The sequence below is a fragment of the Pungitius pungitius genome, chromosome 2 (genome assembly GCF_949316345.1).
Source record: "Pungitius pungitius chromosome 2, fPunPun2.1, whole genome shotgun sequence".
In the NCBI taxonomy this organism is placed as follows: domain Eukaryota; kingdom Metazoa; phylum Chordata; class Actinopteri; order Perciformes; family Gasterosteidae; genus Pungitius; species Pungitius pungitius.
This window is the reverse complement of record NC_084901.1, coordinates 5,691,892-5,713,427: the sequence shown is the minus strand read 5'-3', so window position 1 is coordinate 5,713,427 and position 21,536 is coordinate 5,691,892. Positions and strand designations below refer to the sequence as shown.

Genomic DNA, 21,536 nt, shown 5'->3' with positions numbered 1-21,536 from the left:
GAAACCTGGTTTAGCCTTTTCATTCAAGCAATATTTTCCATGTCCTGAATATTTTCGATCCGATATTACGACTTAATTAGCATGAATGTGTCCCTGGTGGTCTAGTGGCTAGGATTCGGCGCTTTCACCGCCGCGGCCCGGGTTCGATTCCCGGTCAGGGAAATGTCATTTAAAGTTCTGGCTTGATGTTTTTATTTACGCCAATTATTCAATGTCCTGAATGTTTTCGATCTGATTGGAGGACATAATATGCACAACTGTGTCCCTGATGGTCTAGTGGCTAGGATTCGGCGCTCTCACCGCCGCGGCCCGGGTTCGATTCCCGGTCAGGGAATTGGCTTTTAAAGTTCTGACTTGATGTTTTAATTTAAGCCTATTATTCGATGTGCTGAATGTTTTCGATCTGATTGGAGGACATAATATGCACAACTGTGTCCCTGATGGTCTAGTGGCTAGGATTCGGCGCTCTCACCGCCGCGGCCCGGGTTCGATTCCCGGTCAGGGAATTGGCTTTTAAAGTTCTGACTTGATGTTTTAATTTAAGCCAATTATTCGATGTGCTGAATGTTTTCGATCTGATTGGAGGACATAATATACACAACTGTGTCCCTGATGGTCTAGTGGCTAGGATTCGGCGCTCTCACCGCCGCGGCCCGGGTTCGATTCCCGGTCAGGGAAATGGCATTTGAAGTTACCCTTAGTTGATGCTTGTGTTGTCCGTTGCAACATTTCAATGATGTGATGTGCATCAACTTGTCCCCCACTGTTAAGTAGTTATTGTTTGATGCTCTTAGTAGACAGGGAAACCTGGTTTAGCCTTTTCATTCAAGCAATATTTTCCATGTCCTGAATATTTTCGATCCGATATTACGACTTAATTAGCATTAATGTGTCCCTGGTGGTCTAGTGGCTAGGATTCGGCGCTTTCACCGCCGCGGCCCGGGTTCGATTCCCGGTCAGGGAAATGTCATTTAAAGTTCTGGCTTGATGTTTTTATTTACGCCAATTATTCGATGTGCTGAATGTTTTCGATCTGATTGGAGGACATAATGCGGCCCAGGTTCGATTCCCGGTCAGGGAAATGGCATTTGAAGTTACCCTTAGTTGATGCTTGTGTTGTCCGTTGCAACATTTCAATGATGTGATGTGCATCAACTTGTCCCCCACTGTTAAGTAGTTATTGTTTGATGCTCTTAGTAGACAGGGAAACCTGGTTTAGCCTTTTCATTCAAGCAATATTTTCCATGTCCTGAATATTTTCGATCCGATATTACGACTTAATTAGCATGAATGTGTCCCTGGTGGTCTAGTGGCTAGGATTCGGCGCTTTCACCGCCGCGGCCCGGGTTCGATTCCCGGTCAGGGAATTGGCTTTTAAAGTTCTGACTTGATGTTTTAATTTAAGCCAATTATTCGATGTGCTGAATGTTTTCGATCTGATTGGAGGACATAATATGCACAACTGTGTCCCTGATGGTCTAGTGGCTAGGATTCGGCGCTCTCACCGCCGCGGCCCGGGTTCGATTCCCGGTCAGGGAATTGGCTTTTAAAGTTCTGACTTGATGTTTTAATTTAAGCCTATTATTCGATGTGCTGAATGTTTTCGATCTGATTGGAGGACATAATATGCACAACTGTGTCCCTGATGGTCTAGTGGCTAGGATTCGGCGCTCTCACCGCCGCGGCCCGGGTTCGATTCCCGGTCAGGGAAATGGCATTTGAAGTTACCCTTAGTTTATGCTTGTGTTGTCAGTTGCAACATTTCAATGATGTGATGTGCATCAACTTGTCCCCCACTGTTAAGTAGTTATTGTTTGATGCTCTTAGTAGACAGGGAAACCTGGTTTAGCCTTTTCATTCAAGTAATATTTTCCATGTCCTGAATATTTTCGATCCGATATTACGACTTAATTAGCATGAATGTGTCCCTGGTGGTCTAGTGGCTAGGATTCGGCGCTTTCACCGCCGCGGCCCGGGTTCGATTCCCGGTCAGGGAAATGTCATTTAAAGTTCTGGCTTGATGTTTTTATTTACGCCAATTATTCAATGTCCTGAATGTTTTCGATCTGATTGGAGGACATAATATGCACAACTGTGTCCCTGATGGTCTAGTGGCTAGGATTCGGCGCTCTCACCGCCGCGGCCCGGGTTCGATTCCCGGTCAGGGAATTGGCTTTTAAAGTTCTGACTTGATGTTTTAATTTAAGCCTATTATTCGATGTGCTGAATGTTTTCGATCTGATTGGAGGACATAATATGCACAACTGTGTCCCTGATGGTCTAGTGGCTAGGATTCGGCGCTCTCACCGCCGCGGCCCGGGTTCGATTCCCGGTCAGGGAATTGGCTTTTAAAGTTCTGACTTGATGTTTTAATTTAAGCCAATTATTCGATGTGCTGAATGTTTTCGATCTGATTGGAGGACATAATATACACAACTGTGTCCCTGATGGTCTAGTGGCTAGGATTCGGCGCTCTCACCGCCGCGGCCCGGGTTCGATTCCCGGTCAGGGAAATGGCATTTGAAGTTACCCTTAGTTGATGCTTGTGTTGTCCGTTGCAACATTTCAATGATGTGATGTGCATCAACTTGTCCCCCACTGTTAAGTAGTTATTGTTTGATGCTCTTAGTAGACAGGGAAACCTGGTTTAGCCTTTTCATTCAAGCAATATTTTCCATGTCCTGAATATTTTTGATCCGATATTACGACTTAATTAGCATTAATGTGTCCCTGGTGGTCTAGTGGCTAGGATTCGGCGCTTTCACCGCCGCGGCCCGGGTTCGATTCCCGGTCAGGGAAATGTCATTTAAAGTTCTGGCTTGATGTTTTTATTTACGCCAATTATTCGATGTGCTGAATGTTTTCGATCTGATTGGAGGACATAATGCGGCCCAGGTTCGATTCCCGGTCAGGGAAATGGCATTTGAAGTTACCCTTAGTTGATGCTTGTGTTGTCCGTTGCAACATTTCAATGATGTGATGTGCATCAACTTGTCCCCCACTGTTAAGTAGTTATTGTTTGATGCTCTTAGTAGACAGGGAAACCTGGTTTAGCCTTTTCATTCAAGCAATATTTTCCATGTCCTGAATATTTTCGATCCGATATTACGACTTAATTAGCATGAATGTGTCCCTGGTGGTCTAGTGGCTAGGATTCGGCGCTTTCACCGCCGCGGCCCGGGTTCGATTCCCGGTCAGGGAAATGTCATTTAAAGTTCTGGCTTGATGTTTTTATTTACGCCAATTATTCGATGTGCTGAATGTTTTCGATCTGATTGGAGGACATAATATGCACAACTGTGTCCCTGATGGTCTAGTGGCTAGGATTCGGCGCTCTCACCGCCGCGGCCCGGGTTCGATTCCCGGTCAGGGAATTGGCTTTTAAAGTTCTGACTTGATGTTTTAATTTAAGCCTATTATTCGATGTGCTGAATGTTTTCGATCTGATTGGAGGACATAATATGCACAACTGTGTCCCTGATGGTCTAGTGGCTAGGATTCGGCGCTCTCACCGCCGCGGCCCGGGTTCGATTCCCGGTCAGGGAATTGCCTTTTAAAGTTCTGACTTGATGTTTTAATTTAAGCCTATTATTCGATGTGCTGAATGTTTTCGATCTGATTGGAGGACATAATATGCACAACTGTGTCCCTGATGGTCTAGTGGCTAGGATTCGGCGCTCTCACCGCCGCGGCCCGGGTTCGATTCCCGGTCAGGGAAATGGCATTTGAAGTTTCCCTTAGTTTATGCTTGTGTTGTCAGTTGCAACATTTCAATGATGTGATGTGCATCAACTTGTCCCCCACTGTTAAGTAGTTATTGTTTGATGCTCTTAGTAGACAGGGAAACCTGGTTTAGCCTTTTCATTCAAGTAATATTTTCCATGTCCTGAATATTTTCGATCCGATATTACGACTTAATTAGCATGAATGTGTCCCTGGTGGTCTAGTGGCTAGGATTCGGCGCTTTCACCGCCGCGGCCCGGGTTCGATTCCCGGTCAGGGAAATGTCATTTAAAGTTCTGGCTTGATGTTTTTATTTACGCCAATTTTTCGATGTGCTGAATGTTTTCGATCTGATTGGAGGACATAATGCGGCCCAGGTTCGATTCCCGGTCAGGGAAATGGCATTTGAAGTTACCCTTAGTTGATGCTTGTGTTGTCCGTTGCAACATTTCAATGATGTGATGTGCATCAACTTGTCCCCCACTGTTAAGTAGTTATTGTTTGATGCTCTTAGTAGACAGGGAAACCTGGTTTAGCCTTTTCATTCAAGCAATATTTTCCATGTCCTGAATATTTTCGATCCGATATTACGACTTAATTAGCATGAATGTGTCCCTGGTGGTCTAGTGGCTAGGATTCGGCGCTTTCACCGCCGCGGCCCGGGTTCGATTCCCGGTCAGGGAAATGTCATTTAAAGTTCTGGCTTGATGTTTTTATTTACGCCAATTATTCGATGTGCTGAATGTTTTCGATCTGATTGGAGGACATAATATGCACAACTGTGTCCCTGATGGTCTAGTGGCTAGGATTCGGCGCTCTCACCGCCGCGGCCCGGGTTCGATTCCCGGTCAGGGAATTGGCTTTTAAAGTTCTGACTTGATGTTTTAATTTAAGCCTATTATTCGATGTGCTGAATGTTTTCGATCTGATTGGAGGACATAATATGCACAACTGTGTCCCTGATGGTCTAGTGGCTAGGATTCGGCGCTCTCACCGCCGCGGCCCGGGTTCGATTCCCGGTCAGGGAAATGGCATTTGAAGTTACCCTTAGTTTATGCTTGTGTTGTCAGTTGCAACATTTCAATGATGTGATGTGCATCAACTTGTCCCCCACTGTTAAGTAGTTATTGTTTGATGCTCTTAGTAGACAGGGAAACCTGGTTTAGCCTTTTCATTCAAGTAATATTTTCCATGTCCTGAATATTTTCGATCCGATATTACGACTTAATTAGCATGAATGTGTCCCTGGTGGTCTAGTGGCTAGGATTCGGCGCTTTCACCGCCGCGGCCCGGGTTCGATTCCCGGTCAGGGAAATGTCATTTAAAGTTCTGGCTTGATGTTTTTATTTACGCCAATTATTCAATGTCCTGAATGTTTTCGATCTGATTGGAGGACATAATATGCACAACTGTGTCCCTGATGGTCTAGTGGCTAGGATTCGGCGCTCTCACCGCCGCGGCCCGGGTTCGATTCCCGGTCAGGGAATTGGCTTTTAAAGTTCTGACTTGATGTTTTAATTTAAGCCTATTATTCGATGTGCTGAATGTTTTCGATCTGATTGGAGGACATAATATGCACAACTGTGTCCCTGATGGTCTAGTGGCTAGGATTCGGCGCTCTCACCGCCGCGGCCCGGGTTCGATTCCCGGTCAGGGAATTGGCTTTTAAAGTTCTGACTTGATGTTTTAATTTAAGCCAATTATTCGATGTGCTGAATGTTTTCGATCTGATTGGAGGACATAATATACACAACTGTGTCCCTGATGGTCTAGTGGCTAGGATTCGGCGCTCTCACCGCCGCGGCCCGGGTTCGATTCCCGGTCAGGGAAATGGCATTTGAAGTTACCCTTAGTTGATGCTTGTGTTGTCCGTTGCAACATTTCAATGATGTGATGTGCATCAACTTGTCCCCCACTGTTAAGTAGTTATTGTTTGATGCTCTTAGTAGACAGGGAAACCTGGTTTAGCCTTTTCATTCAAGCAATATTTTCCATGTCCTGAATATTTTCGATCCGATATTACGACTTAATTAGCATTAATGTGTCCCTGGTGGTCTAGTGGCTAGGATTCGGCGCTTTCACCGCCGCGGCCCGGGTTCGATTCCCGGTCAGGGAAATGTCATTTAAAGTTCTGGCTTGATGTTTTTATTTACGCCAATTATTCGATGTGCTGAATGTTTTCGATCTGATTGGAGGACATAATGCGGCCCAGGTTCGATTCCCGGTCAGGGAAATGGCATTTGAAGTTACCCTTAGTTGATGCTTGTGTTGTCCGTTGCAACATTTCAATGATGTGATGTGCATCAACTTGTCCCCCACTGTTAAGTAGTTATTGTTTGATGCTCTTAGTAGACAGGGAAACCTGGTTTAGCCTTTTCATTCAAGCAATATTTTCCATGTCCTGAATATTTTCGATCCGATATTACGACTTAATTAGCATGAATGTGTCCCTGGTGGTCTAGTGGCTAGGATTCGGCGCTTTCACCGCCGCGGCCCGGGTTCGATTCCCGGTCAGGGAAATGTCATTTAAAGTTCTGGCTTGATGTTTTTATTTACGCCAATTATTCGATGTGCTGAATGTTTTCGATCTGATTGGAGGACATAATATGCACAACTGTGTCCCTGATGGTCTAGTGGCTAGGATTCGGCGCTCTCACCGCCGCGGCCCGGGTTTGATTCCCGGTCAGGGAATTGGCTTTTAAAGTTCTGACTTGATGTTTTAATTTAAGCCTATTATTCGATGTGCTGAATGTTTTCGATCTGATTGGAGGACATAATATGCACAACTGTGTCCCTGATGGTCTAGTGGCTAGGATTCGGCGCTCTCACCGCCGCGGCCCGGGTTCGATTCCCGGTCAGGGAATTGCCTTTTAAAGTTCTGACTTGATGTTTTAATTTAAGCCTATTATTCGATGTGCTGAATGTTTTCGATCTGATTGGAGGACATAATATGCACAACTGTGTCCCTGATGGTCTAGTGGCTAGGATTCGGCGCTCTCACCGCCGCGGCCCGGGTTCGATTCCCGGTCAGGGAAATGGCATTTGAAGTTTCCCTTAGTTTATGCTTGTGTTGTCAGTTGCAACATTTCAATGATGTGATGTGCATCAACTTGTCCCCCACTGTTAAGTAGTTATTGTTTGATGCTCTTAGTAGACAGGGAAACCTGGTTTAGCCTTTTCATTCAAGTAATATTTTCCATGTCCTGAATATTTTCGATCCGATATTACGACTTAATTAGCATGAATGTGTCCCTGGTGGTCTAGTGGCTAGGATTCGGCGCTTTCACCGCCGCGGCCCGGGTTCGATTCCCGGTCAGGGAAATGTCATTTAAAGTTCTGGCTTGATGTTTTTATTTACGCCAATTTTTCGATGTGCTGAATGTTTTCGATCTGATTGGAGGACATAATGCGGCCCAGGTTCGATTCCCGGTCAGGGAAATGGCATTTGAAGTTACCCTTAGTTGATGCTTGTGTTGTCCATTGCAACATTTCAATGATGTGATGTGCATCAACTTGTCCCCCACTGTTAAGTAGTTATTGTTTGATGCTCTTAGTAGACAGGGAAACCTGGTTTAGCCTTTTCATTCAAGCAATATTTTCCATGTCCTGAATATTTTCGATCCGATATTACGACTTAATTAGCATGAATGTGTCCCTGGTGGTCTAGTGGCTAGGATTCGGCGCTTTCACCGCCGCGGCCCGGGTTCGATTCCCGGTCAGGGAAATGTCATTTAAAGTTCTGGCTTGATGTTTTTATTTACGCCAATTATTCGATGTGCTGAATGTTTTCGATCTGATTGGAGGACATAATATGCACAACTGTGTCCCTGATGGTCTAGTGGCTAGGATTCGGCGCTCTCACCGCCGCGGCCCGGGTTCGATTCCCGGTCAGGGAATTGGCTTTTAAAGTTCTGACTTGATGTTTTAATTTAAGCCTATTATTCGATGTGCTGAATGTTTTCGATCTGATTGGAGGACATAATATGCACAACTGTGTCCCTGATGGTCTAGTGGCTAGGATTCGGCGCTCTCACCGCCGCGGCCCGGGTTCGATTCCCGGTCAGGGAAATGGCATTTGAAGTTACCCTTAGTTTATGCTTGTGTTGTCAGTTGCAACATTTCAATGATGTGATGTGCATCAACTTGTCCCCCACTGTTAAGTAGTTATTGTTTGATGCTCTTAGTAGACAGGGAAACCTGGTTTAGCCTTTTCATTCAAGTAATATTTTCCATGTCCTGAATATTTTCGATCCGATATTACGACTTAATTAGCATGAATGTGTCCCTGGTGGTCTAGTGGCTAGGATTCGGCGCTTTCACCGCCGCGGCCCGGGTTCGATTCCCGGTCAGGGAAATGTCATTTAAAGTTCTGGCTTGATGTTTTTATTTACGCCAATTATTCAATGTCCTGAATGTTTTCGATCTGATTGGAGGACATAATATGCACAACTGTGTCCCTGATGGTCTAGTGGCTAGGATTCGGCGCTCTCACCGCCGCGGCCCGGGTTCGATTCCCGGTCAGGGAATTGGCTTTTAAAGTTCTGACTTGATGTTTTAATTTAAGCCTATTATTCGATGTGCTGAATGTTTTCGATCTGATTGGAGGACATAATATGCACAACTGTGTCCCTGATGGTCTAGTGGCTAGGATTCGGCGCTCTCACCGCCGCGGCCCGGGTTCGATTCCCGGTCAGGGAATTGGCTTTTAAAGTTCTGACTTGATGTTTTAATTTAAGCCAATTATTCGATGTGCTGAATGTTTTCGATCTGATTGGAGGACATAATATACACAACTGTGTCCCTGATGGTCTAGTGGCTAGGATTCGGCGCTCTCACCGCCGCGGCCCGGGTTCGATTCCCGGTCAGGGAAATGGCATTTGAAGTTACCCTTAGTTGATGCTTGTGTTGTCCGTTGCAACATTTCAATGATGTGATGTGCATCAACTTGTCCCCCACTGTTAAGTAGTTATTGTTTGATGCTCTTAGTAGACAGGGAAACCTGGTTTAGCCTTTTCATTCAAGCAATATTTTCCATGTCCTGAATATTTTCGATCCGATATTACGACTTAATTAGCATTAATGTGTCCCTGGTGGTCTAGTGGCTAGGATTCGGCGCTTTCACCGCCGCGGCCCGGGTTCGATTCCCGGTCAGGGAAATGTCATTTAAAGTTCTGGCTTGATGTTTTTATTTACGCCAATTATTCGATGTGCTGAATGTTTTCGATCTGATTGGAGGACATAATGCGGCCCAGGTTCGATTCCCGGTCAGGGAAATGGCATTTGAAGTTACCCTTAGTTGATGCTTGTGTTGTCCGTTGCAACATTTCAATGATGTGATGTGCATCAACTTGTCCCCCACTGTTAAGTAGTTATTGTTTGATGCTCTTAGTAGACAGGGAAACCTGGTTTAGCCTTTTCATTCAAGCAATATTTTCCATGTCCTGAATATTTTCGATCCGATATTACGACTTAATTAGCATGAATGTGTCCCTGGTGGTCTAGTGGCTAGGATTCGGCGCTTTCACCGCCGCGGCCCGGGTTCGATTCCCGGTCAGAGAAATGTCATTTAAAGTTCTGGCTTGATGTTTTTATTTACGCCAATTATTCGATGTGCTGAATGTTTTCGATCTGATTGGAGGACATAATATGCACAACTGTGTCCCTGATGGTCTAGTGGCTAGGATTCGGCGCTCTCACCGCCGCGGCCCGGGTTTGATTCCCGGTCAGGGAATTGGCTTTTAAAGTTCTGACTTGATGTTTTAATTTAAGCCTATTATTCGATGTGCTGAATGTTTTCGATCTGATTGGAGGACATAATATGCACAACTGTGTCCCTGATGGTCTAGTGGCTAGGATTCGGCGCTCTCACCGCCGCGGCCCGGGTTCGATTCCCGGTCAGGGAATTGCCTTTTAAAGTTCTGACTTGATGTTTTAATTTAAGCCTATTATTCGATGTGCTGAATGTTTTCGATCTGATTGGAGGACATAATATGCACAACTGTGTCCCTGATGGTCTAGTGGCTAGGATTCGGCGCTCTCACCGCCGCGGCCCGGGTTCGATTCCCGGTCAGGGAAATGGCATTTGAAGTTTCCCTTAGTTTATGCTTGTGTTGTCAGTTGCAACATTTCAATGATGTGATGTGCATCAACTTGTCCCCCACTGTTAAGTAGTTATTGTTTGATGCTCTTAGTAGACAGGGAAACCTGGTTTAGCCTTTTCATTCAAGTAATATTTTCCATGTCCTGAATATTTTCGATCCGATATTACGACTTAATTAGCATGAATGTGTCCCTGGTGGTCTAGTGGCTAGGATTCGGCGCTTTCACCGCCGCGGCCCGGGTTCGATTCCCGGTCAGGGAAATGTCATTTAAAGTTCTGGCTTGATGTTTTTATTTACGCCAATTTTTCGATGTGCTGAATGTTTTCGATCTGATTGGAGGACATAATGCGGCCCAGGTTCGATTCCCGGTCAGGGAAATGGCATTTGAAGTTACCCTTAGTTGATGCTTGTGTTGTCCGTTGCAACATTTCAATGATGTGATGTGCATCAACTTGTCCCCCACTGTTAAGTAGTTATTGTTTGATGCTCTTAGTAGACAGGGAAACCTGGTTTAGCCTTTTCATTCAAGCAATATTTTCCATGTCCTGAATATTTTCGATCCGATATTACGACTTAATTAGCATGAATGTGTCCCTGGTGGTCTAGTGGCTAGGATTCGGCGCTTTCACCGCCGCGGCCCGGGTTCGATTCCCGGTCAGGGAAATGTCATTTAAAGTTCTGGCTTGATGTTTTTATTTACGCCAATTATTCGATGTGCTGAATGTTTTCGATCTGATTGGAGGACATAATATGCACAACTGTGTCCCTGATGGTCTAGTGGCTAGGATTCGGCGCTCTCACCGCCGCGGCCCGGGTTCGATTCCCGGTCAGGGAATTGGCTTTTAAAGTTCTGACTTGATGTTTTAATTTAAGCCTATTATTCGATGTGCTGAATGTTTTCGATCTGATTGGAGGACATAATATGCACAACTGTGTCCCTGATGGTCTAGTGGCTAGGATTCGGCGCTCTCACCGCCGCGGCCCGGGTTCGATTCCCGGTCAGGGAATTGCCTTTTAAAGTTCTGACTTGATGTTTTAATTTAAGCCTATTATTCGATGTGCTGAATGTTTTCGATCTGATTGGAGGACATAATATGCACAACTGTGTCCCTGATGGTCTAGTGGCTAGGATTCGGCGCTCTCACCGCCGCGGCCCGGGTTCGATTCCCGGTCAGGGAAATGGCATTTGAAGTTACCCTTAGTTTATGCTTGTGTTGTCAGTTGCAACATTTCAATGATGTGATGTGCATCAACTTGTCCCCCACTGTTAAGTAGTTATTGTTTGATGCTCTTAGTAGACAGGGAAACCTGGTTTAACCTTTTCATTCAAGTAATATTTTCCATGTCCTGAATATTTTCGATCCGATATTACGACTTAATTAGCATGAATGTGTCCCTGGTGGTCTAGTGGCTAGGATTCGGCGCTTTCACCGCCGCGGCCCGGGTTCGATTCCCGGTCAGGGAAATGTCATTTAAAGTTCTGGCTTGATGTTTTTATTTACGCCAATTTTTCGATGTGCTGAATGTTTTCGATCTGATTGGAGGACATAATGCGGCCCAGGTTCGATTCCCGGTAAGGGAAATGGCATTTGAAGTTACCCTTAGTTGATGCTTGTGTTGTCCGTTGCAACATTTCAATGATGTGATGTGCATCAACTTGTCCCCCACTGTTAAGTAGTTATTGTTTGATGCTCTTAGTAGACAGGGAAACCTGGTTTAGCCTTTTCATTCAAGCAATATTTTCCATGTCCTGAATATTTTCGATCCGATATTACGACTTAATTAGCATGAATGTGTCCCTGGTGGTCTAGTGGCTAGGATTCGGCGCTTTCACCGCCGCGGCCCGGGTTCGATTCCCGGTCAGGGAAATGTCATTTAAAGTTCTGGCTTGATGTTTTTATTTACGCCAATTATTCGATGTGCTGAATGTTTTCGATCTGATTGGAGGACATAATATGCACAACTGTGTCCCTGATGGTCTAGTGGCTAGGATTCGGCGCTCTCACCGCCGCGGCCCGGGTTCGATTCCCGGTCAGGGAATTGGCTTTTAAAGTTCTGACTTGATGTTTTAATTTAAGCCTATTATTCGATGTGCTGAATGTTTTCGATCTGATTGGAGGACATAATATGCACAACTGTGTCCCTGATGGTCTAGTGGCTAGGATTCGGCGCTCTCACCGCCGCGGCCCGGGTTCGATTCCCGGTCAGGGAATTGGCTTTTAAAGTTCTGACTTGATGTTTTAATTTAAGCCAATTATTCGATGTGCTGAATGTTTTCGATCTGATTGGAGGACATAATATACACAACTGTGTCCCTGATGGTCTAGTGGCTAGGATTCGGCGCTCTCACCGCCGCGGCCCGGGTTCGATTCCCGGTCAGGGAAATGGCATTTGAAGTTACCCTTAGTTGATGCTTGTGTTGTCCGTTGCAACATTTCAATGATGTGATGTGCATCAACTTGTCCCCCACTGTTAAGTAGTTATTGTTTGATGCTCTTAGTAGACAGGGAAACCTGGTTTAGCCTTTTCATTCAAGCAATATTTTCCATGTCCTGAATATTTTCGATCCGATATTACGACTTAATTAGCATGAATGTGTCCCTGGTGGTCTAGTGGCTAGGATTCGGCGCTTTCACCGCCGCGGCCCGGGTTCGATTCCCGGTCAGGGAAATGTCATTTAAAGTTCTGGCTTGATGTTTTTATTTACGCCAATTATTCAATGTCCTGAATGTTTTCGATCTGATTGGAGGACATAATATGCACAACTGTGTCCCTGATGGTCTAGTGGCTAGGATTCGGCGCTCTCACCGCCGCGGCCCGGGTTCGATTCCCGGTCAGGGAATTGGCTTTTAAAGTTCTGACTTGATGTTTTAATTTAAGCCTATTATTCGATGTGCTGAATGTTTTCGATCTGATTGGAGGACATAATATGCACAACTGTGTCCCTGATGGTCTAGTGGCTAGGATTCGGCGCTCTCACCGCCGCGGCCCGGGTTCGATTCCCGGTCAGGGAATTGGCTTTTAAAGTTCTGACTTGATGTTTTAATTTAAGCCAATTATTCGATGTGCTGAATGTTTTCGATCTGATTGGAGGACATAATATACACAACTGTGTCCCTGATGGTCTAGTGGCTAGGATTCGGCGCTCTCACCGCCGCGGCCCGGGTTCGATTCCCGGTCAGGGAAATGGCATTTGAAGTTACCCTTAGTTGATGCTTGTGTTGTCCGTTGCAACATTTCAATGATGTAATGTGCATCAACTTGTCCCCCACTGTTAAGTAGTTATTGTTTGATGCTCTTAGTAGACAGGGAAACCTGGTTTAGCCTTTTCATTCAAGCAATATTTTCCATGTCCTGAATATTTTCGATCCGATATTACGACTTAATTAGCATGAATGTGTCCCTGGTGGTCTAGTGGCTAGGATTCGGCGCTTTCACCGCCGCGGCCCGGCTTCGATTCCCGGTCAGGGAAATGTCATTTAAAGTTCTGGCTTGATGTTTTTATTTACGCCAATTATTCGATGTGCTGAATGTTTTCGATCTGATTGGAGGACATAATGCGGCCCAGGTTCGATTCCCGGTCAGGGAAATGGCATTTGAAGTTACCCTTAGTTGATGCTTGTGTTGTCCGTTGCAACATTTCAATGATGTGATGTGCATCAACTTGTCCCCCACTGTTAAGTAGTTATTGTTTGATGCTCTTAGTAGACAGGGAAACCTGGTTTAGCCTTTTCATTCAAGCAATATTTTCCATGTCCTGAATATTTTCGATCCGATATTACGACTTAATTAGCATGAATGTGTCCCTGGTGGTCTAGTGGCTAGGATTCGGCGCTTTCACCGCCGCGGCCCGGGTTCGATTCCCGGTCAGGGAAATGTCATTTAAAGTTCTGGCTTGATGTTTTTATTTACGCCAATTATTCGATGTGCTGAATGTTTTCGATCTGATTGGAGGACATAATATGCACAACTGTGTCCCTGATGGTCTAGTGGCTAGGATTCGGCGCTCTCACCGCCGCGGCCCGGGTTCGATTCCCGGTCAGGGAATTGGCTTTTAAAGTTCTGACTTGATGTTTTAATTTAAGCCTATTATTCGATGTGCTGAATGTTTTCGATCTGATTGGAGGACATAATATGCACAACTGTGTCCCTGATGGTCTAGTGGCTAGGATTCGGCGCTCTCACCGCCGCGGCCCGGGTTCGATTCCCGGTCAGGGAATTGGCTTTTAAAGTTCTGACTTGATGTTTTAATTTAAGCCAATTATTCGATGTGCTGAATGTTTTCGATCTGATTGGAGGACATAATATACACAACTGTGTCCCTGATGGTCTAGTGGCTAGGATTCGGCGCTCTCACCGCCGCGGCCCGGGTTCGATTCCCGGTCAGGGAAATGGCATTTGAAGTTACCCTTAGTTGATGCTTGTGTTGTCCGTTGCAACATTTCAATGATGTGATGTGCATCAACTTGTCCCCCACTGTTAAGTAGTTATTGTTTGATGCTCTTAGTAGACAGGGAAACCTGGTTTAGCCTTTTCATTCAAGCAATATTTTCCATGTCCTGAATATTTTCGATCCGATATTACGACTTAATTAGCATGAATGTGTCCCTGGTGGTCTAGTGGCTAGGATTCGGCGCTTTCACCGCCGCGGCCCGGGTTCGATTCCCGGTCAGGGAAATGTCATTTAAAGTTCTGGCTTGATGTTTTTATTTACGCCAATTATTCAATGTCCTGAATGTTTTCGATCTGATTGGAGGACATAATATGCACAACTGTGTCCCTGATGGTCTAGTGGCTAGGATTCGGCGCTCTCACCGCCGCGGCCCGGGTTCGATTCCCGGTCAGGGAATTGGCTTTTAAAGTTCTGACTTGATGTTTTAATTTAAGCCTATTATTCGATGTGCTGAATGTTTTCGATCTGATTGGAGGACATAATATGCACAACTGTGTCCCTGATGGTCTAGTGGCTAGGATTCGGCGCTCTCACCGCCGCGGCCCGGGTTCGATTCCCGGTCAGGGAATTGGCTTTTAAAGTTCTGACTTGATGTTTTAATTTAAGCCAATTATTCGATGTGCTGAATGTTTTCGATCTGATTGGAGGACATAATATACACAACTGTGTCCCTGATGGTCTAGTGGCTAGGATTCGGCGCTCTCACCGCCGCGGCCCGGGTTCGATTCCCGGTCAGGGAAATGGCATTTGAAGTTACCCTTAGTTGATGCTTGTGTTGTCCGTTGCAACATTTCAATGATGTAATGTGCATCAACTTGTCCCCCACTGTTAAGTAGTTATTGTTTGATGCTCTTAGTAGACAGGGAAACCTGGTTTAGCCTTTTCATTCAAGCAATATTTTCCATGTCCTGAATATTTTCGATCCGATATTACGACTTAATTAGCATGAATGTGTCCCTGGTGGTCTAGTGGCTAGGATTCGGCGCTTTCACCGCCGCGGCCCGGCTTCGATTCCCGGTCAGGGAAATGTCATTTAAAGTTCTGGCTTGATGTTTTTATTTACGCCAATTATTCGATGTGCTGAATGTTTTCGATCTGATTGGAGGACATAATGCGGCCCAGGTTCGATTCCCGGTCAGGGAAATGGCATTTGAAGTTACCCTTAGTTGATGCTTGTGTTGTCCGTTGCAACATTTCAATGATGTGATGTGCATCAACTTGTCCCCCACTGTTAAGTAGTTATTGTTTGATGCTCTTAGTAGACAGGGAAACCTGGTTTAGCCTTTTCATTCAAGCAATATTTTCCATGTCCTGAATATTTTCGATCCGATATTACGACTTAATTAGCATGAATGTGTCCCTGGTGGTCTAGTGGCTAGGATTCGGCGCTTTCACCGCCGCGGCCCGGGTTCGATTCCCGGTCAGGGAAATGTCATTTAAAGTTCTGGCTTGATGTTTTTATTTACGCCAATTATTCGATGTGCTGAATGTTTTCGATCTGATTGGAGGACATAATATGCACAACTGTGTCCCTGATGGTCTAGTGGCTAGGATTCGGCGCTCTCACCGCCGCGGCCCGGGTTCGATTCCCGGTCAGGGAATTGGCTTTTAAAGTTCTGACTTGATGTTTTAATTTAAGCCTATTATTCGATGTGCTGAATGTTTTCGATCTGATTGGAGGACATAATATGCACAACTGTGTCCCTGATGGTCTAGTGGCTAGGATTCGGCGCTCTCACCGCCGCGGCCCGGGTTCGATTCCCGGTCAGGGAAATGGCATTTGAAGTTACCCTTAGTTTATGCTTGTGTTGTCAGTTGCAACATTTCAATGATGTGATGTGCATCAACTTGTCCCCCACTGTTAAGTAGTTATTGTTTGATGCTCTTAGTAGACAGGGAAACCTGGTTTAGCCTTTTCATTCAAGTAATATTTTCCATGTCCTGAATATTTTCGATCCGATATTACGACTTAATTAGCATGAATGTGTCCCTGGTGGTCTAGTGGCTAGGATTCGGCGCTTTCACCGCCGCGGCCCGGGTTCGATTCCCGGTCAGGGAAATGTCATTTAAAGTTCTGGCTTGATGTTTTTATTTACGCCAATTATTCAATGTCCTGAATGTTTTCGATCTGATTGGAGGACATAATATGCACAACTGTGTCCCTGATGGTCTAGTGGCTAGGATTCGGCGCTCTCACCGCCGCGGCCCGGGTTCGATTCCCGGTCAGGGAATTGGCTTTTAAAGTTCTGACTTGATGTTTTAATTTAAGCCTATTATTCGATGTGCTGAATGTTTTCGATCTGATTGGAGGACATAATATGCACAACTGTGTCCCTGATGGTCTAGTGGCTAGGATTCGGCGCTCTCACCGCCGCGGCCCGGGTTCGATTCCCGGTCAGGGAATTGGCTTTTAAAGTTCTGACTTGATGTTTTAATTTAAGCCAATTATTCGATGTGCTGAATGTTTTCGATCTGATTGGAGGACATAATATACACAACTGTGTCCCTGATGGTCTAGTGGCTAGGATTCGGCGCTCTCACCGCCGCGGCCCGGGTTCGATTCCCGGTCAGGGAAATGGCATTTGAAGTTACCCTTAGTTGATGCTTGTGTTGTCCGTTGCAACATTTCAATGATGTAATGTGCATCAACTTGTCCCCCACTGTTAAGTAGTTATTGTTTGATGCTCTTAGTAGACAGGGAAACCTGGTTTAGCCTTTTCATTCAAGCAATATTTTCCATGTCCTGAATATTTTCGATCCGATATTACGACTTAATTAGCATGAATGTGTCCCTGGTGGTCTAGTGGCTAGGATTCGGCGCTTTCACCGCCGCGGCCCGGCTTCGATTCCCGGTCAGGGAAATGTCATTTAAAGTTCTGGCTTGATGTTTTTATTTACGCCAATTATTCGATGTGCTGAATGTTTTCGATCTGATTGGAGGACATAATGCGGCCCAGGTTCGATTCCCGGTCAGGGAAATGGCATTTGAAGTTACCCTTAGTTGATGCTTGTGTTGTCCGTTGCAACATTTCAATGATGTGATGTGCATCAACTTGTCCCCCACTGTTAAGTAGTTATTGTTTGATGCTCTTAGTAGACAGGGAAACCTGGTTTAGCCTTTTCATTCAAGCAATATTTTCCATGTCCTGAATATTTTCGATCCGATATTACGACTTAATTAGCATGAATGTGTCCCTGGTGGTCTAGTGGCTAGGATTCGGCGCTTTCACCGCCGCGGCCCGGGTTCGATTCCCGGTCAGGGAAATGTCATTTAAAGTTCTGGCTTGATGTTTTTATTTACGCCAATTATTCGATGTGCTGAATGTTTTCGATCTGATTGGAGGACATAATATGCACAACTGTGTCCCTGATGGTCTAGTGGCTAGGATTCGGCGCTCTCACCGCCGCGGCCCGGGTTCGATTCCCGGTCAGGGAATTGGCTTTTAAAGTTCTGACTTGATGTTTTAATTTAAGCCTATTATTCGATGTGCTGAATGTTTTCGATCTGATTGGAGGACATAATATGCACAACTGTGTCCCTGATGGTCTAGTGGCTAGGATTCGGCGCTCTCACCGCCGCGGCCCGGGTTCGATTCCCGGTCAGGGAATTGCCTTTTAAAGTTCTGACTTGATGTTTTAATTTAAGCCTATTATTCGATGTGCTGAATGTTTTCGATCTGATTGGAGGACATAATATGCACAACTGTGTCCCTGATGGTCTAGTGGCTAGGATTCGGCGCTCTCACCGCCGCGGCCCGGGTTCGATTCCCGGTCAGGGAAATGGCATTTGAAGTTACCCTTAGTTTATGCTTGTGTTGTCAGTTGCAACATTTCAATGATGTGATGTGCATCAACTTGTCCCCCACTGTTAAGTAGTTATTGTTTGATGCTCTTAGTAGACAGGGAAACCTGGTTTAACCTTTTCATTCAAGTAATATTTTCCATGTCCTGAATATTTTCGATCCGATATTACGACTTAATTAGCATGAATGTGTCCCTGGTGGTCTAGTGGCTAGGATTCGGCGCTTTCACCGCCGCGGCCCGGGTTCGATTCCCGGTCAGGGAAATGTCATTTAAAGTTCTGGCTTGATGTTTTTATTTACGCCAATTTTTCGATGTGCTGAATGTTTTCGATCTGATTGGAGGACATAATGCGGCCCAGGTTCGATTCCCGGTCAGGGAAATGGCATTTGAAGTTACCCTTAGTTGATGCTTGTGTTGTCCGTTGCAACATTTCAATGATGTAATGTGCATCAACTTGTCCCCCACTGTTAAGTAGTTATTGTTTGATGCTCTTAGTAGACAGGGAAACCTGGTTTAGCCTTTTCATTCAAGCAATATTTTCCATGTCCTGAATATTTTCGATCCGATATTACGACTTAATTAGCATGAATGTGTCCCTGGTGGTCTAGTGGCTAGGATTCGGCGCTTTCACCGCCGCGGCCCGGCTTCGATTCCCGGTCAGGGAAATGTCATTTAAAGTTCTGGCTTGATGTTTTTATTTACGCCAATTATTCGATGTGCTGAATGTTTTCGATCTGATTGGAGGACATAATGCGGCCCAGGTTCGATTCCCGGTCAGGGAAATGGCATTTGAAGTTACCCTTAGTTGATGCTTGTGTTGTCCGTTGCAACATTTCAATGATGTGATGTGCATCAACTTGTCCCCCACTGTTAAGTAGTTATTGTTTGATGCTCTTAGTAGACAGGGAAACCTGGTTTAGCCTTTTCATTCAAGCAATATTTTCCATGTCCTGAATATTTTCGATCCGATATTACGACTTAATTAGCATGAATGTGTCCCTGGTGGTCTAGTGGCTAGGATTCGGCGCTTTCACCGCCGCGGCCCGGGTTCGATTCCCGGTCAGGGAAATGTCATTTAAAGTTCTGGCTTGATGTTTTTATTTACGCCAATTATTCGATGTGCTGAATGTTTTCGATCTGATTGGAGGACATAATATGCACAACTGTGTCCCTGATGGTCTAGTGGCTAGGATTCGGCGCTCTCACCGCCGCGGCCCGGGTTCGATTCCCGGTCAGGGAATTGGCTTTTAAAGTTCTGACTTGATGTTTTAATTTAAGCCTATTATTCGATGTGCTGAATGTTTTCGATCTGATTGGAGGACATAATATGCACAACTGTGTCCCTGATGGTCTAGTGGCTAGGATTCGGCGCTCTCACCGCCGCGGCCCGGGTTCGATTCCCGGTCAGGGAATTGCCTTTTAAAGTTCTGACTTGATGTTTTAATTTAAGCCTATTATTCGATGTGCTGAATGTTTTCGATCTGATTGGAGGACATAATATGCACAACTGTGTCCCTGATGGTCTAGTGGCTAGGATTCGGCGCTCTCACCGCCGCGGCCCGGGTTCGATTCCCGGTCAGGGAAATGGCATTTGAAGTTACCCTTAGTTTATGCTTGTGTTGTCAGTTGCAACATTTCAATGATGTGATGTGCATCAACTTGTCCCCCACTGTTAAGTAGTTATTGTTTGATGCTCTTAGTAGACAGGGAAACCTGGTTTAACCTTTTCATTCAAGTAATATTTTCCATGTCCTGAATATTTTCGATCCGATATTACGACTTAATTAGCATGAATGTGTCCCTGGTGGTCTAGTGGCTAGGATTCGGCGCTTTCACCGCCGCGGCCCGGGTTCGATTCCCGGTCAGGGAAATGTCATTTAAAGTTCTGGCTTGATGTTTTTATTTACGCCAATTTTTCGATGTGCTGAATGTTTTCGATCTGATTGGAGGACATAATGCGGCCCAGGTTCGATTCCCGGTCAGGGAAATGGCATTTGAAGTTACCCTTAGTTGATGCTTGTGTTGTCCGTTGCAACATTTCAATGATGTGATGTGCATCAACTTGTCCCCCACTGTTAAGTAGTTATTGTTTGATGCTCTTAGTAGACAGGGAAACCTGGTTTAGCCTTTTCATTCAAGCAATATTTTCCATGTCCTGAATATTTTCGATCCGATATTACGACTTAATTAGCATGAATGTGTCCCTGGTGGTCTAGTGGCTAGGATTCGGCGCTTTCACCGCCGCGGCCCGGGTTCGATTCCCGGTCAGGGAAATGTCATTTAAAGTTCTGGCTTGATGTTTTTATTTACGCCAATTATTCGATGTGCTGAATGTTTTCGATCTGATTGGAGGACATAATATGCACAACTGTGTCCCTGATGGTCTAGTGGCTAGGATTCGGCGCTCTCACCGCCGCGGCCCGGGTTCGATTCCCGGTCAGGGAATTGGCTTTTAAAGTTCTGACTTGATGTTTTAATTTAAGCCTATTATTCGATGTGCTGAATGTTTTCGATCTGATTGGAGGACATAATATGCACAACTGTGTCCCTGATGGTCTAGTGGCTAGGATTCGGCGCTCTCACCGCCGCGGCCCGGGTTCGATTCCCGGTCAGGGAATTGGCTTTTAAAGTTCTGACTTGATGTTTTAATTTAAGCCAATTATTCGATGTGCTGAATGTTTTCGATCTGATTGGAGGACATAATATACACAACTGTGTCCCTGATGGTCTAGTGGCTAGGATTCGGCGCTCTCACCGCCGCGGCCCGGGTTCGATTCCCGGTCAGGGAAATGGCATTTGAAGTTACCCTTAGTTGATGCTTGTGTTGTCCGTTGCAACATTTCAATGATGTGATGTGCATCAACTTGTCCCCCACTGTTAAGTAGTTATTGTTTGATGCTCTTAGTAGACAGGGAAACCTGGTTTAGCCTTTTCATTCAAGCAATATTTTCCATGTCCTGAATATTTTCGATCCGATATTACGACTTAATTAGCATGAATGTGTCCCTGGTGGTCTAGTGGCTAGGATTCGGCGCTTTCACCGCCGCGGCCCGGGTTCGATTCCCGGTCAGGGAAATGTCATTTAAAGTTCTGGCTTGATGTTTTTATTTACGCCAATTATTCGATGTGCTGAATGTTTTCGATCTGATTGGAGGACATAATATGCACAACTGTGTCCCTGATGGTCTAGTGGCTAGGATTCGGCGCTCTCACCGCCGCGGCCCGGGTTCGATTCCCGGTCAGGGAATTGGCTTTTAAAGTTCTGACTTGATGTTTTAATTTAAGCCTATTATTCGATGTGCTGAATGTTTTCGATCTGATTGGAGGACAAAATATGCACAACTGTGTCCCTGATGGTCTAGTGGCTAGGATTCGGCGCTCTCACCGCCGCGGCCCGGGTTCGATTCCCGGTCAGGGAAATGGCATTTGAAGTTACCCTTAGTTTATGCTTGTGT

At 45.4% G+C, this 21,536-nt stretch overlaps 91 non-coding genes across 91 annotated transcripts; all 91 read left to right on the top strand.

The window, feature by feature from the left end:
- The first annotated feature begins 90 nt into the window (after positions 1-90).
- trnae-uuc (transfer RNA glutamic acid (anticodon UUC)) lies at positions 91-162 on the top strand. The gene has a single exon. It is a non-coding gene; the product is annotated as a tRNA-Glu (tRNA).
- Positions 163-262: 100 nt separating this feature from the next.
- On the top strand, positions 263-334 carry trnae-cuc (transfer RNA glutamic acid (anticodon CUC)). The gene has a single exon. It is a non-coding gene; the product is annotated as a tRNA-Glu (tRNA).
- A 100-nt stretch (positions 335-434) lies between these two features.
- On the top strand, positions 435-506 carry trnae-cuc (transfer RNA glutamic acid (anticodon CUC)). Its single transcript has one exon. It is a non-coding gene; the product is annotated as a tRNA-Glu (tRNA).
- Positions 507-606: 100 nt separating this feature from the next.
- trnae-cuc (transfer RNA glutamic acid (anticodon CUC)) lies at positions 607-678 on the top strand. Its single transcript has one exon. It is a non-coding gene; the product is annotated as a tRNA-Glu (tRNA).
- A 214-nt stretch (positions 679-892) lies between these two features.
- On the top strand, positions 893-964 carry trnae-uuc (transfer RNA glutamic acid (anticodon UUC)). Its single transcript has one exon. It is a non-coding gene; the product is annotated as a tRNA-Glu (tRNA).
- Positions 965-1,295: 331 nt separating this feature from the next.
- Positions 1,296-1,367, top strand: trnae-uuc (transfer RNA glutamic acid (anticodon UUC)). The gene has a single exon. It is a non-coding gene; the product is annotated as a tRNA-Glu (tRNA).
- A 100-nt stretch (positions 1,368-1,467) lies between these two features.
- trnae-cuc (transfer RNA glutamic acid (anticodon CUC)) lies at positions 1,468-1,539 on the top strand. The gene has a single exon. It is a non-coding gene; the product is annotated as a tRNA-Glu (tRNA).
- A 100-nt stretch (positions 1,540-1,639) lies between these two features.
- trnae-cuc (transfer RNA glutamic acid (anticodon CUC)) lies at positions 1,640-1,711 on the top strand. The gene has a single exon. It is a non-coding gene; the product is annotated as a tRNA-Glu (tRNA).
- Positions 1,712-1,925: 214 nt separating this feature from the next.
- Positions 1,926-1,997, top strand: trnae-uuc (transfer RNA glutamic acid (anticodon UUC)). The gene has a single exon. It is a non-coding gene; the product is annotated as a tRNA-Glu (tRNA).
- Positions 1,998-2,097: 100 nt separating this feature from the next.
- On the top strand, positions 2,098-2,169 carry trnae-cuc (transfer RNA glutamic acid (anticodon CUC)). The gene has a single exon. It is a non-coding gene; the product is annotated as a tRNA-Glu (tRNA).
- Positions 2,170-2,269: 100 nt separating this feature from the next.
- On the top strand, positions 2,270-2,341 carry trnae-cuc (transfer RNA glutamic acid (anticodon CUC)). Its single transcript has one exon. It is a non-coding gene; the product is annotated as a tRNA-Glu (tRNA).
- Positions 2,342-2,441: 100 nt separating this feature from the next.
- On the top strand, positions 2,442-2,513 carry trnae-cuc (transfer RNA glutamic acid (anticodon CUC)). Its single transcript has one exon. It is a non-coding gene; the product is annotated as a tRNA-Glu (tRNA).
- A 214-nt stretch (positions 2,514-2,727) lies between these two features.
- On the top strand, positions 2,728-2,799 carry trnae-uuc (transfer RNA glutamic acid (anticodon UUC)). The gene has a single exon. It is a non-coding gene; the product is annotated as a tRNA-Glu (tRNA).
- Positions 2,800-3,130: 331 nt separating this feature from the next.
- trnae-uuc (transfer RNA glutamic acid (anticodon UUC)) lies at positions 3,131-3,202 on the top strand. Its single transcript has one exon. It is a non-coding gene; the product is annotated as a tRNA-Glu (tRNA).
- A 100-nt stretch (positions 3,203-3,302) lies between these two features.
- trnae-cuc (transfer RNA glutamic acid (anticodon CUC)) lies at positions 3,303-3,374 on the top strand. The gene has a single exon. It is a non-coding gene; the product is annotated as a tRNA-Glu (tRNA).
- Positions 3,375-3,474: 100 nt separating this feature from the next.
- Positions 3,475-3,546, top strand: trnae-cuc (transfer RNA glutamic acid (anticodon CUC)). The gene has a single exon. It is a non-coding gene; the product is annotated as a tRNA-Glu (tRNA).
- Positions 3,547-3,646: 100 nt separating this feature from the next.
- Positions 3,647-3,718, top strand: trnae-cuc (transfer RNA glutamic acid (anticodon CUC)). Its single transcript has one exon. It is a non-coding gene; the product is annotated as a tRNA-Glu (tRNA).
- A 214-nt stretch (positions 3,719-3,932) lies between these two features.
- Positions 3,933-4,004, top strand: trnae-uuc (transfer RNA glutamic acid (anticodon UUC)). Its single transcript has one exon. It is a non-coding gene; the product is annotated as a tRNA-Glu (tRNA).
- A 331-nt stretch (positions 4,005-4,335) lies between these two features.
- Positions 4,336-4,407, top strand: trnae-uuc (transfer RNA glutamic acid (anticodon UUC)). The gene has a single exon. It is a non-coding gene; the product is annotated as a tRNA-Glu (tRNA).
- A 100-nt stretch (positions 4,408-4,507) lies between these two features.
- On the top strand, positions 4,508-4,579 carry trnae-cuc (transfer RNA glutamic acid (anticodon CUC)). The gene has a single exon. It is a non-coding gene; the product is annotated as a tRNA-Glu (tRNA).
- A 100-nt stretch (positions 4,580-4,679) lies between these two features.
- Positions 4,680-4,751, top strand: trnae-cuc (transfer RNA glutamic acid (anticodon CUC)). The gene has a single exon. It is a non-coding gene; the product is annotated as a tRNA-Glu (tRNA).
- A 214-nt stretch (positions 4,752-4,965) lies between these two features.
- On the top strand, positions 4,966-5,037 carry trnae-uuc (transfer RNA glutamic acid (anticodon UUC)). The gene has a single exon. It is a non-coding gene; the product is annotated as a tRNA-Glu (tRNA).
- A 100-nt stretch (positions 5,038-5,137) lies between these two features.
- Positions 5,138-5,209, top strand: trnae-cuc (transfer RNA glutamic acid (anticodon CUC)). The gene has a single exon. It is a non-coding gene; the product is annotated as a tRNA-Glu (tRNA).
- Positions 5,210-5,309: 100 nt separating this feature from the next.
- On the top strand, positions 5,310-5,381 carry trnae-cuc (transfer RNA glutamic acid (anticodon CUC)). Its single transcript has one exon. It is a non-coding gene; the product is annotated as a tRNA-Glu (tRNA).
- Positions 5,382-5,481: 100 nt separating this feature from the next.
- On the top strand, positions 5,482-5,553 carry trnae-cuc (transfer RNA glutamic acid (anticodon CUC)). The gene has a single exon. It is a non-coding gene; the product is annotated as a tRNA-Glu (tRNA).
- Positions 5,554-5,767: 214 nt separating this feature from the next.
- On the top strand, positions 5,768-5,839 carry trnae-uuc (transfer RNA glutamic acid (anticodon UUC)). Its single transcript has one exon. It is a non-coding gene; the product is annotated as a tRNA-Glu (tRNA).
- Positions 5,840-6,170: 331 nt separating this feature from the next.
- Positions 6,171-6,242, top strand: trnae-uuc (transfer RNA glutamic acid (anticodon UUC)). Its single transcript has one exon. It is a non-coding gene; the product is annotated as a tRNA-Glu (tRNA).
- A 272-nt stretch (positions 6,243-6,514) lies between these two features.
- trnae-cuc (transfer RNA glutamic acid (anticodon CUC)) lies at positions 6,515-6,586 on the top strand. Its single transcript has one exon. It is a non-coding gene; the product is annotated as a tRNA-Glu (tRNA).
- A 100-nt stretch (positions 6,587-6,686) lies between these two features.
- On the top strand, positions 6,687-6,758 carry trnae-cuc (transfer RNA glutamic acid (anticodon CUC)). The gene has a single exon. It is a non-coding gene; the product is annotated as a tRNA-Glu (tRNA).
- A 214-nt stretch (positions 6,759-6,972) lies between these two features.
- On the top strand, positions 6,973-7,044 carry trnae-uuc (transfer RNA glutamic acid (anticodon UUC)). The gene has a single exon. It is a non-coding gene; the product is annotated as a tRNA-Glu (tRNA).
- A 331-nt stretch (positions 7,045-7,375) lies between these two features.
- Positions 7,376-7,447, top strand: trnae-uuc (transfer RNA glutamic acid (anticodon UUC)). The gene has a single exon. It is a non-coding gene; the product is annotated as a tRNA-Glu (tRNA).
- A 100-nt stretch (positions 7,448-7,547) lies between these two features.
- Positions 7,548-7,619, top strand: trnae-cuc (transfer RNA glutamic acid (anticodon CUC)). The gene has a single exon. It is a non-coding gene; the product is annotated as a tRNA-Glu (tRNA).
- Positions 7,620-7,719: 100 nt separating this feature from the next.
- trnae-cuc (transfer RNA glutamic acid (anticodon CUC)) lies at positions 7,720-7,791 on the top strand. Its single transcript has one exon. It is a non-coding gene; the product is annotated as a tRNA-Glu (tRNA).
- A 214-nt stretch (positions 7,792-8,005) lies between these two features.
- On the top strand, positions 8,006-8,077 carry trnae-uuc (transfer RNA glutamic acid (anticodon UUC)). Its single transcript has one exon. It is a non-coding gene; the product is annotated as a tRNA-Glu (tRNA).
- A 100-nt stretch (positions 8,078-8,177) lies between these two features.
- Positions 8,178-8,249, top strand: trnae-cuc (transfer RNA glutamic acid (anticodon CUC)). The gene has a single exon. It is a non-coding gene; the product is annotated as a tRNA-Glu (tRNA).
- A 100-nt stretch (positions 8,250-8,349) lies between these two features.
- On the top strand, positions 8,350-8,421 carry trnae-cuc (transfer RNA glutamic acid (anticodon CUC)). Its single transcript has one exon. It is a non-coding gene; the product is annotated as a tRNA-Glu (tRNA).
- A 100-nt stretch (positions 8,422-8,521) lies between these two features.
- On the top strand, positions 8,522-8,593 carry trnae-cuc (transfer RNA glutamic acid (anticodon CUC)). Its single transcript has one exon. It is a non-coding gene; the product is annotated as a tRNA-Glu (tRNA).
- A 214-nt stretch (positions 8,594-8,807) lies between these two features.
- On the top strand, positions 8,808-8,879 carry trnae-uuc (transfer RNA glutamic acid (anticodon UUC)). Its single transcript has one exon. It is a non-coding gene; the product is annotated as a tRNA-Glu (tRNA).
- A 331-nt stretch (positions 8,880-9,210) lies between these two features.
- On the top strand, positions 9,211-9,282 carry trnae-uuc (transfer RNA glutamic acid (anticodon UUC)). Its single transcript has one exon. It is a non-coding gene; the product is annotated as a tRNA-Glu (tRNA).
- A 272-nt stretch (positions 9,283-9,554) lies between these two features.
- Positions 9,555-9,626, top strand: trnae-cuc (transfer RNA glutamic acid (anticodon CUC)). Its single transcript has one exon. It is a non-coding gene; the product is annotated as a tRNA-Glu (tRNA).
- A 100-nt stretch (positions 9,627-9,726) lies between these two features.
- On the top strand, positions 9,727-9,798 carry trnae-cuc (transfer RNA glutamic acid (anticodon CUC)). The gene has a single exon. It is a non-coding gene; the product is annotated as a tRNA-Glu (tRNA).
- Positions 9,799-10,012: 214 nt separating this feature from the next.
- Positions 10,013-10,084, top strand: trnae-uuc (transfer RNA glutamic acid (anticodon UUC)). The gene has a single exon. It is a non-coding gene; the product is annotated as a tRNA-Glu (tRNA).
- A 331-nt stretch (positions 10,085-10,415) lies between these two features.
- Positions 10,416-10,487, top strand: trnae-uuc (transfer RNA glutamic acid (anticodon UUC)). The gene has a single exon. It is a non-coding gene; the product is annotated as a tRNA-Glu (tRNA).
- A 100-nt stretch (positions 10,488-10,587) lies between these two features.
- Positions 10,588-10,659, top strand: trnae-cuc (transfer RNA glutamic acid (anticodon CUC)). The gene has a single exon. It is a non-coding gene; the product is annotated as a tRNA-Glu (tRNA).
- Positions 10,660-10,759: 100 nt separating this feature from the next.
- trnae-cuc (transfer RNA glutamic acid (anticodon CUC)) lies at positions 10,760-10,831 on the top strand. The gene has a single exon. It is a non-coding gene; the product is annotated as a tRNA-Glu (tRNA).
- Positions 10,832-10,931: 100 nt separating this feature from the next.
- Positions 10,932-11,003, top strand: trnae-cuc (transfer RNA glutamic acid (anticodon CUC)). Its single transcript has one exon. It is a non-coding gene; the product is annotated as a tRNA-Glu (tRNA).
- A 214-nt stretch (positions 11,004-11,217) lies between these two features.
- On the top strand, positions 11,218-11,289 carry trnae-uuc (transfer RNA glutamic acid (anticodon UUC)). The gene has a single exon. It is a non-coding gene; the product is annotated as a tRNA-Glu (tRNA).
- A 331-nt stretch (positions 11,290-11,620) lies between these two features.
- Positions 11,621-11,692, top strand: trnae-uuc (transfer RNA glutamic acid (anticodon UUC)). The gene has a single exon. It is a non-coding gene; the product is annotated as a tRNA-Glu (tRNA).
- Positions 11,693-11,792: 100 nt separating this feature from the next.
- Positions 11,793-11,864, top strand: trnae-cuc (transfer RNA glutamic acid (anticodon CUC)). Its single transcript has one exon. It is a non-coding gene; the product is annotated as a tRNA-Glu (tRNA).
- A 100-nt stretch (positions 11,865-11,964) lies between these two features.
- Positions 11,965-12,036, top strand: trnae-cuc (transfer RNA glutamic acid (anticodon CUC)). Its single transcript has one exon. It is a non-coding gene; the product is annotated as a tRNA-Glu (tRNA).
- A 100-nt stretch (positions 12,037-12,136) lies between these two features.
- On the top strand, positions 12,137-12,208 carry trnae-cuc (transfer RNA glutamic acid (anticodon CUC)). The gene has a single exon. It is a non-coding gene; the product is annotated as a tRNA-Glu (tRNA).
- Positions 12,209-12,422: 214 nt separating this feature from the next.
- trnae-uuc (transfer RNA glutamic acid (anticodon UUC)) lies at positions 12,423-12,494 on the top strand. The gene has a single exon. It is a non-coding gene; the product is annotated as a tRNA-Glu (tRNA).
- A 100-nt stretch (positions 12,495-12,594) lies between these two features.
- trnae-cuc (transfer RNA glutamic acid (anticodon CUC)) lies at positions 12,595-12,666 on the top strand. Its single transcript has one exon. It is a non-coding gene; the product is annotated as a tRNA-Glu (tRNA).
- A 100-nt stretch (positions 12,667-12,766) lies between these two features.
- trnae-cuc (transfer RNA glutamic acid (anticodon CUC)) lies at positions 12,767-12,838 on the top strand. The gene has a single exon. It is a non-coding gene; the product is annotated as a tRNA-Glu (tRNA).
- A 100-nt stretch (positions 12,839-12,938) lies between these two features.
- Positions 12,939-13,010, top strand: trnae-cuc (transfer RNA glutamic acid (anticodon CUC)). The gene has a single exon. It is a non-coding gene; the product is annotated as a tRNA-Glu (tRNA).
- Positions 13,011-13,224: 214 nt separating this feature from the next.
- trnae-uuc (transfer RNA glutamic acid (anticodon UUC)) lies at positions 13,225-13,296 on the top strand. Its single transcript has one exon. It is a non-coding gene; the product is annotated as a tRNA-Glu (tRNA).
- A 331-nt stretch (positions 13,297-13,627) lies between these two features.
- On the top strand, positions 13,628-13,699 carry trnae-uuc (transfer RNA glutamic acid (anticodon UUC)). The gene has a single exon. It is a non-coding gene; the product is annotated as a tRNA-Glu (tRNA).
- A 100-nt stretch (positions 13,700-13,799) lies between these two features.
- Positions 13,800-13,871, top strand: trnae-cuc (transfer RNA glutamic acid (anticodon CUC)). Its single transcript has one exon. It is a non-coding gene; the product is annotated as a tRNA-Glu (tRNA).
- A 100-nt stretch (positions 13,872-13,971) lies between these two features.
- Positions 13,972-14,043, top strand: trnae-cuc (transfer RNA glutamic acid (anticodon CUC)). The gene has a single exon. It is a non-coding gene; the product is annotated as a tRNA-Glu (tRNA).
- A 100-nt stretch (positions 14,044-14,143) lies between these two features.
- trnae-cuc (transfer RNA glutamic acid (anticodon CUC)) lies at positions 14,144-14,215 on the top strand. The gene has a single exon. It is a non-coding gene; the product is annotated as a tRNA-Glu (tRNA).
- Positions 14,216-14,429: 214 nt separating this feature from the next.
- On the top strand, positions 14,430-14,501 carry trnae-uuc (transfer RNA glutamic acid (anticodon UUC)). The gene has a single exon. It is a non-coding gene; the product is annotated as a tRNA-Glu (tRNA).
- A 100-nt stretch (positions 14,502-14,601) lies between these two features.
- trnae-cuc (transfer RNA glutamic acid (anticodon CUC)) lies at positions 14,602-14,673 on the top strand. Its single transcript has one exon. It is a non-coding gene; the product is annotated as a tRNA-Glu (tRNA).
- A 100-nt stretch (positions 14,674-14,773) lies between these two features.
- Positions 14,774-14,845, top strand: trnae-cuc (transfer RNA glutamic acid (anticodon CUC)). Its single transcript has one exon. It is a non-coding gene; the product is annotated as a tRNA-Glu (tRNA).
- Positions 14,846-14,945: 100 nt separating this feature from the next.
- trnae-cuc (transfer RNA glutamic acid (anticodon CUC)) lies at positions 14,946-15,017 on the top strand. The gene has a single exon. It is a non-coding gene; the product is annotated as a tRNA-Glu (tRNA).
- Positions 15,018-15,231: 214 nt separating this feature from the next.
- On the top strand, positions 15,232-15,303 carry trnae-uuc (transfer RNA glutamic acid (anticodon UUC)). The gene has a single exon. It is a non-coding gene; the product is annotated as a tRNA-Glu (tRNA).
- A 331-nt stretch (positions 15,304-15,634) lies between these two features.
- Positions 15,635-15,706, top strand: trnae-uuc (transfer RNA glutamic acid (anticodon UUC)). The gene has a single exon. It is a non-coding gene; the product is annotated as a tRNA-Glu (tRNA).
- A 100-nt stretch (positions 15,707-15,806) lies between these two features.
- On the top strand, positions 15,807-15,878 carry trnae-cuc (transfer RNA glutamic acid (anticodon CUC)). Its single transcript has one exon. It is a non-coding gene; the product is annotated as a tRNA-Glu (tRNA).
- A 100-nt stretch (positions 15,879-15,978) lies between these two features.
- On the top strand, positions 15,979-16,050 carry trnae-cuc (transfer RNA glutamic acid (anticodon CUC)). The gene has a single exon. It is a non-coding gene; the product is annotated as a tRNA-Glu (tRNA).
- Positions 16,051-16,264: 214 nt separating this feature from the next.
- trnae-uuc (transfer RNA glutamic acid (anticodon UUC)) lies at positions 16,265-16,336 on the top strand. Its single transcript has one exon. It is a non-coding gene; the product is annotated as a tRNA-Glu (tRNA).
- A 100-nt stretch (positions 16,337-16,436) lies between these two features.
- On the top strand, positions 16,437-16,508 carry trnae-cuc (transfer RNA glutamic acid (anticodon CUC)). Its single transcript has one exon. It is a non-coding gene; the product is annotated as a tRNA-Glu (tRNA).
- A 100-nt stretch (positions 16,509-16,608) lies between these two features.
- trnae-cuc (transfer RNA glutamic acid (anticodon CUC)) lies at positions 16,609-16,680 on the top strand. The gene has a single exon. It is a non-coding gene; the product is annotated as a tRNA-Glu (tRNA).
- Positions 16,681-16,780: 100 nt separating this feature from the next.
- trnae-cuc (transfer RNA glutamic acid (anticodon CUC)) lies at positions 16,781-16,852 on the top strand. Its single transcript has one exon. It is a non-coding gene; the product is annotated as a tRNA-Glu (tRNA).
- A 214-nt stretch (positions 16,853-17,066) lies between these two features.
- trnae-uuc (transfer RNA glutamic acid (anticodon UUC)) lies at positions 17,067-17,138 on the top strand. The gene has a single exon. It is a non-coding gene; the product is annotated as a tRNA-Glu (tRNA).
- A 331-nt stretch (positions 17,139-17,469) lies between these two features.
- On the top strand, positions 17,470-17,541 carry trnae-uuc (transfer RNA glutamic acid (anticodon UUC)). The gene has a single exon. It is a non-coding gene; the product is annotated as a tRNA-Glu (tRNA).
- A 100-nt stretch (positions 17,542-17,641) lies between these two features.
- Positions 17,642-17,713, top strand: trnae-cuc (transfer RNA glutamic acid (anticodon CUC)). Its single transcript has one exon. It is a non-coding gene; the product is annotated as a tRNA-Glu (tRNA).
- A 100-nt stretch (positions 17,714-17,813) lies between these two features.
- On the top strand, positions 17,814-17,885 carry trnae-cuc (transfer RNA glutamic acid (anticodon CUC)). The gene has a single exon. It is a non-coding gene; the product is annotated as a tRNA-Glu (tRNA).
- Positions 17,886-17,985: 100 nt separating this feature from the next.
- On the top strand, positions 17,986-18,057 carry trnae-cuc (transfer RNA glutamic acid (anticodon CUC)). The gene has a single exon. It is a non-coding gene; the product is annotated as a tRNA-Glu (tRNA).
- A 214-nt stretch (positions 18,058-18,271) lies between these two features.
- Positions 18,272-18,343, top strand: trnae-uuc (transfer RNA glutamic acid (anticodon UUC)). Its single transcript has one exon. It is a non-coding gene; the product is annotated as a tRNA-Glu (tRNA).
- A 331-nt stretch (positions 18,344-18,674) lies between these two features.
- trnae-uuc (transfer RNA glutamic acid (anticodon UUC)) lies at positions 18,675-18,746 on the top strand. Its single transcript has one exon. It is a non-coding gene; the product is annotated as a tRNA-Glu (tRNA).
- A 331-nt stretch (positions 18,747-19,077) lies between these two features.
- trnae-uuc (transfer RNA glutamic acid (anticodon UUC)) lies at positions 19,078-19,149 on the top strand. Its single transcript has one exon. It is a non-coding gene; the product is annotated as a tRNA-Glu (tRNA).
- Positions 19,150-19,249: 100 nt separating this feature from the next.
- On the top strand, positions 19,250-19,321 carry trnae-cuc (transfer RNA glutamic acid (anticodon CUC)). The gene has a single exon. It is a non-coding gene; the product is annotated as a tRNA-Glu (tRNA).
- A 100-nt stretch (positions 19,322-19,421) lies between these two features.
- Positions 19,422-19,493, top strand: trnae-cuc (transfer RNA glutamic acid (anticodon CUC)). The gene has a single exon. It is a non-coding gene; the product is annotated as a tRNA-Glu (tRNA).
- A 100-nt stretch (positions 19,494-19,593) lies between these two features.
- On the top strand, positions 19,594-19,665 carry trnae-cuc (transfer RNA glutamic acid (anticodon CUC)). Its single transcript has one exon. It is a non-coding gene; the product is annotated as a tRNA-Glu (tRNA).
- Positions 19,666-19,879: 214 nt separating this feature from the next.
- trnae-uuc (transfer RNA glutamic acid (anticodon UUC)) lies at positions 19,880-19,951 on the top strand. The gene has a single exon. It is a non-coding gene; the product is annotated as a tRNA-Glu (tRNA).
- Positions 19,952-20,282: 331 nt separating this feature from the next.
- trnae-uuc (transfer RNA glutamic acid (anticodon UUC)) lies at positions 20,283-20,354 on the top strand. Its single transcript has one exon. It is a non-coding gene; the product is annotated as a tRNA-Glu (tRNA).
- Positions 20,355-20,454: 100 nt separating this feature from the next.
- On the top strand, positions 20,455-20,526 carry trnae-cuc (transfer RNA glutamic acid (anticodon CUC)). The gene has a single exon. It is a non-coding gene; the product is annotated as a tRNA-Glu (tRNA).
- Positions 20,527-20,626: 100 nt separating this feature from the next.
- On the top strand, positions 20,627-20,698 carry trnae-cuc (transfer RNA glutamic acid (anticodon CUC)). The gene has a single exon. It is a non-coding gene; the product is annotated as a tRNA-Glu (tRNA).
- Positions 20,699-20,798: 100 nt separating this feature from the next.
- On the top strand, positions 20,799-20,870 carry trnae-cuc (transfer RNA glutamic acid (anticodon CUC)). Its single transcript has one exon. It is a non-coding gene; the product is annotated as a tRNA-Glu (tRNA).
- A 214-nt stretch (positions 20,871-21,084) lies between these two features.
- Positions 21,085-21,156, top strand: trnae-uuc (transfer RNA glutamic acid (anticodon UUC)). Its single transcript has one exon. It is a non-coding gene; the product is annotated as a tRNA-Glu (tRNA).
- Positions 21,157-21,256: 100 nt separating this feature from the next.
- trnae-cuc (transfer RNA glutamic acid (anticodon CUC)) lies at positions 21,257-21,328 on the top strand. The gene has a single exon. It is a non-coding gene; the product is annotated as a tRNA-Glu (tRNA).
- A 100-nt stretch (positions 21,329-21,428) lies between these two features.
- Positions 21,429-21,500, top strand: trnae-cuc (transfer RNA glutamic acid (anticodon CUC)). Its single transcript has one exon. It is a non-coding gene; the product is annotated as a tRNA-Glu (tRNA).
- Positions 21,501-21,536: the final 36 nt, after the last annotated feature.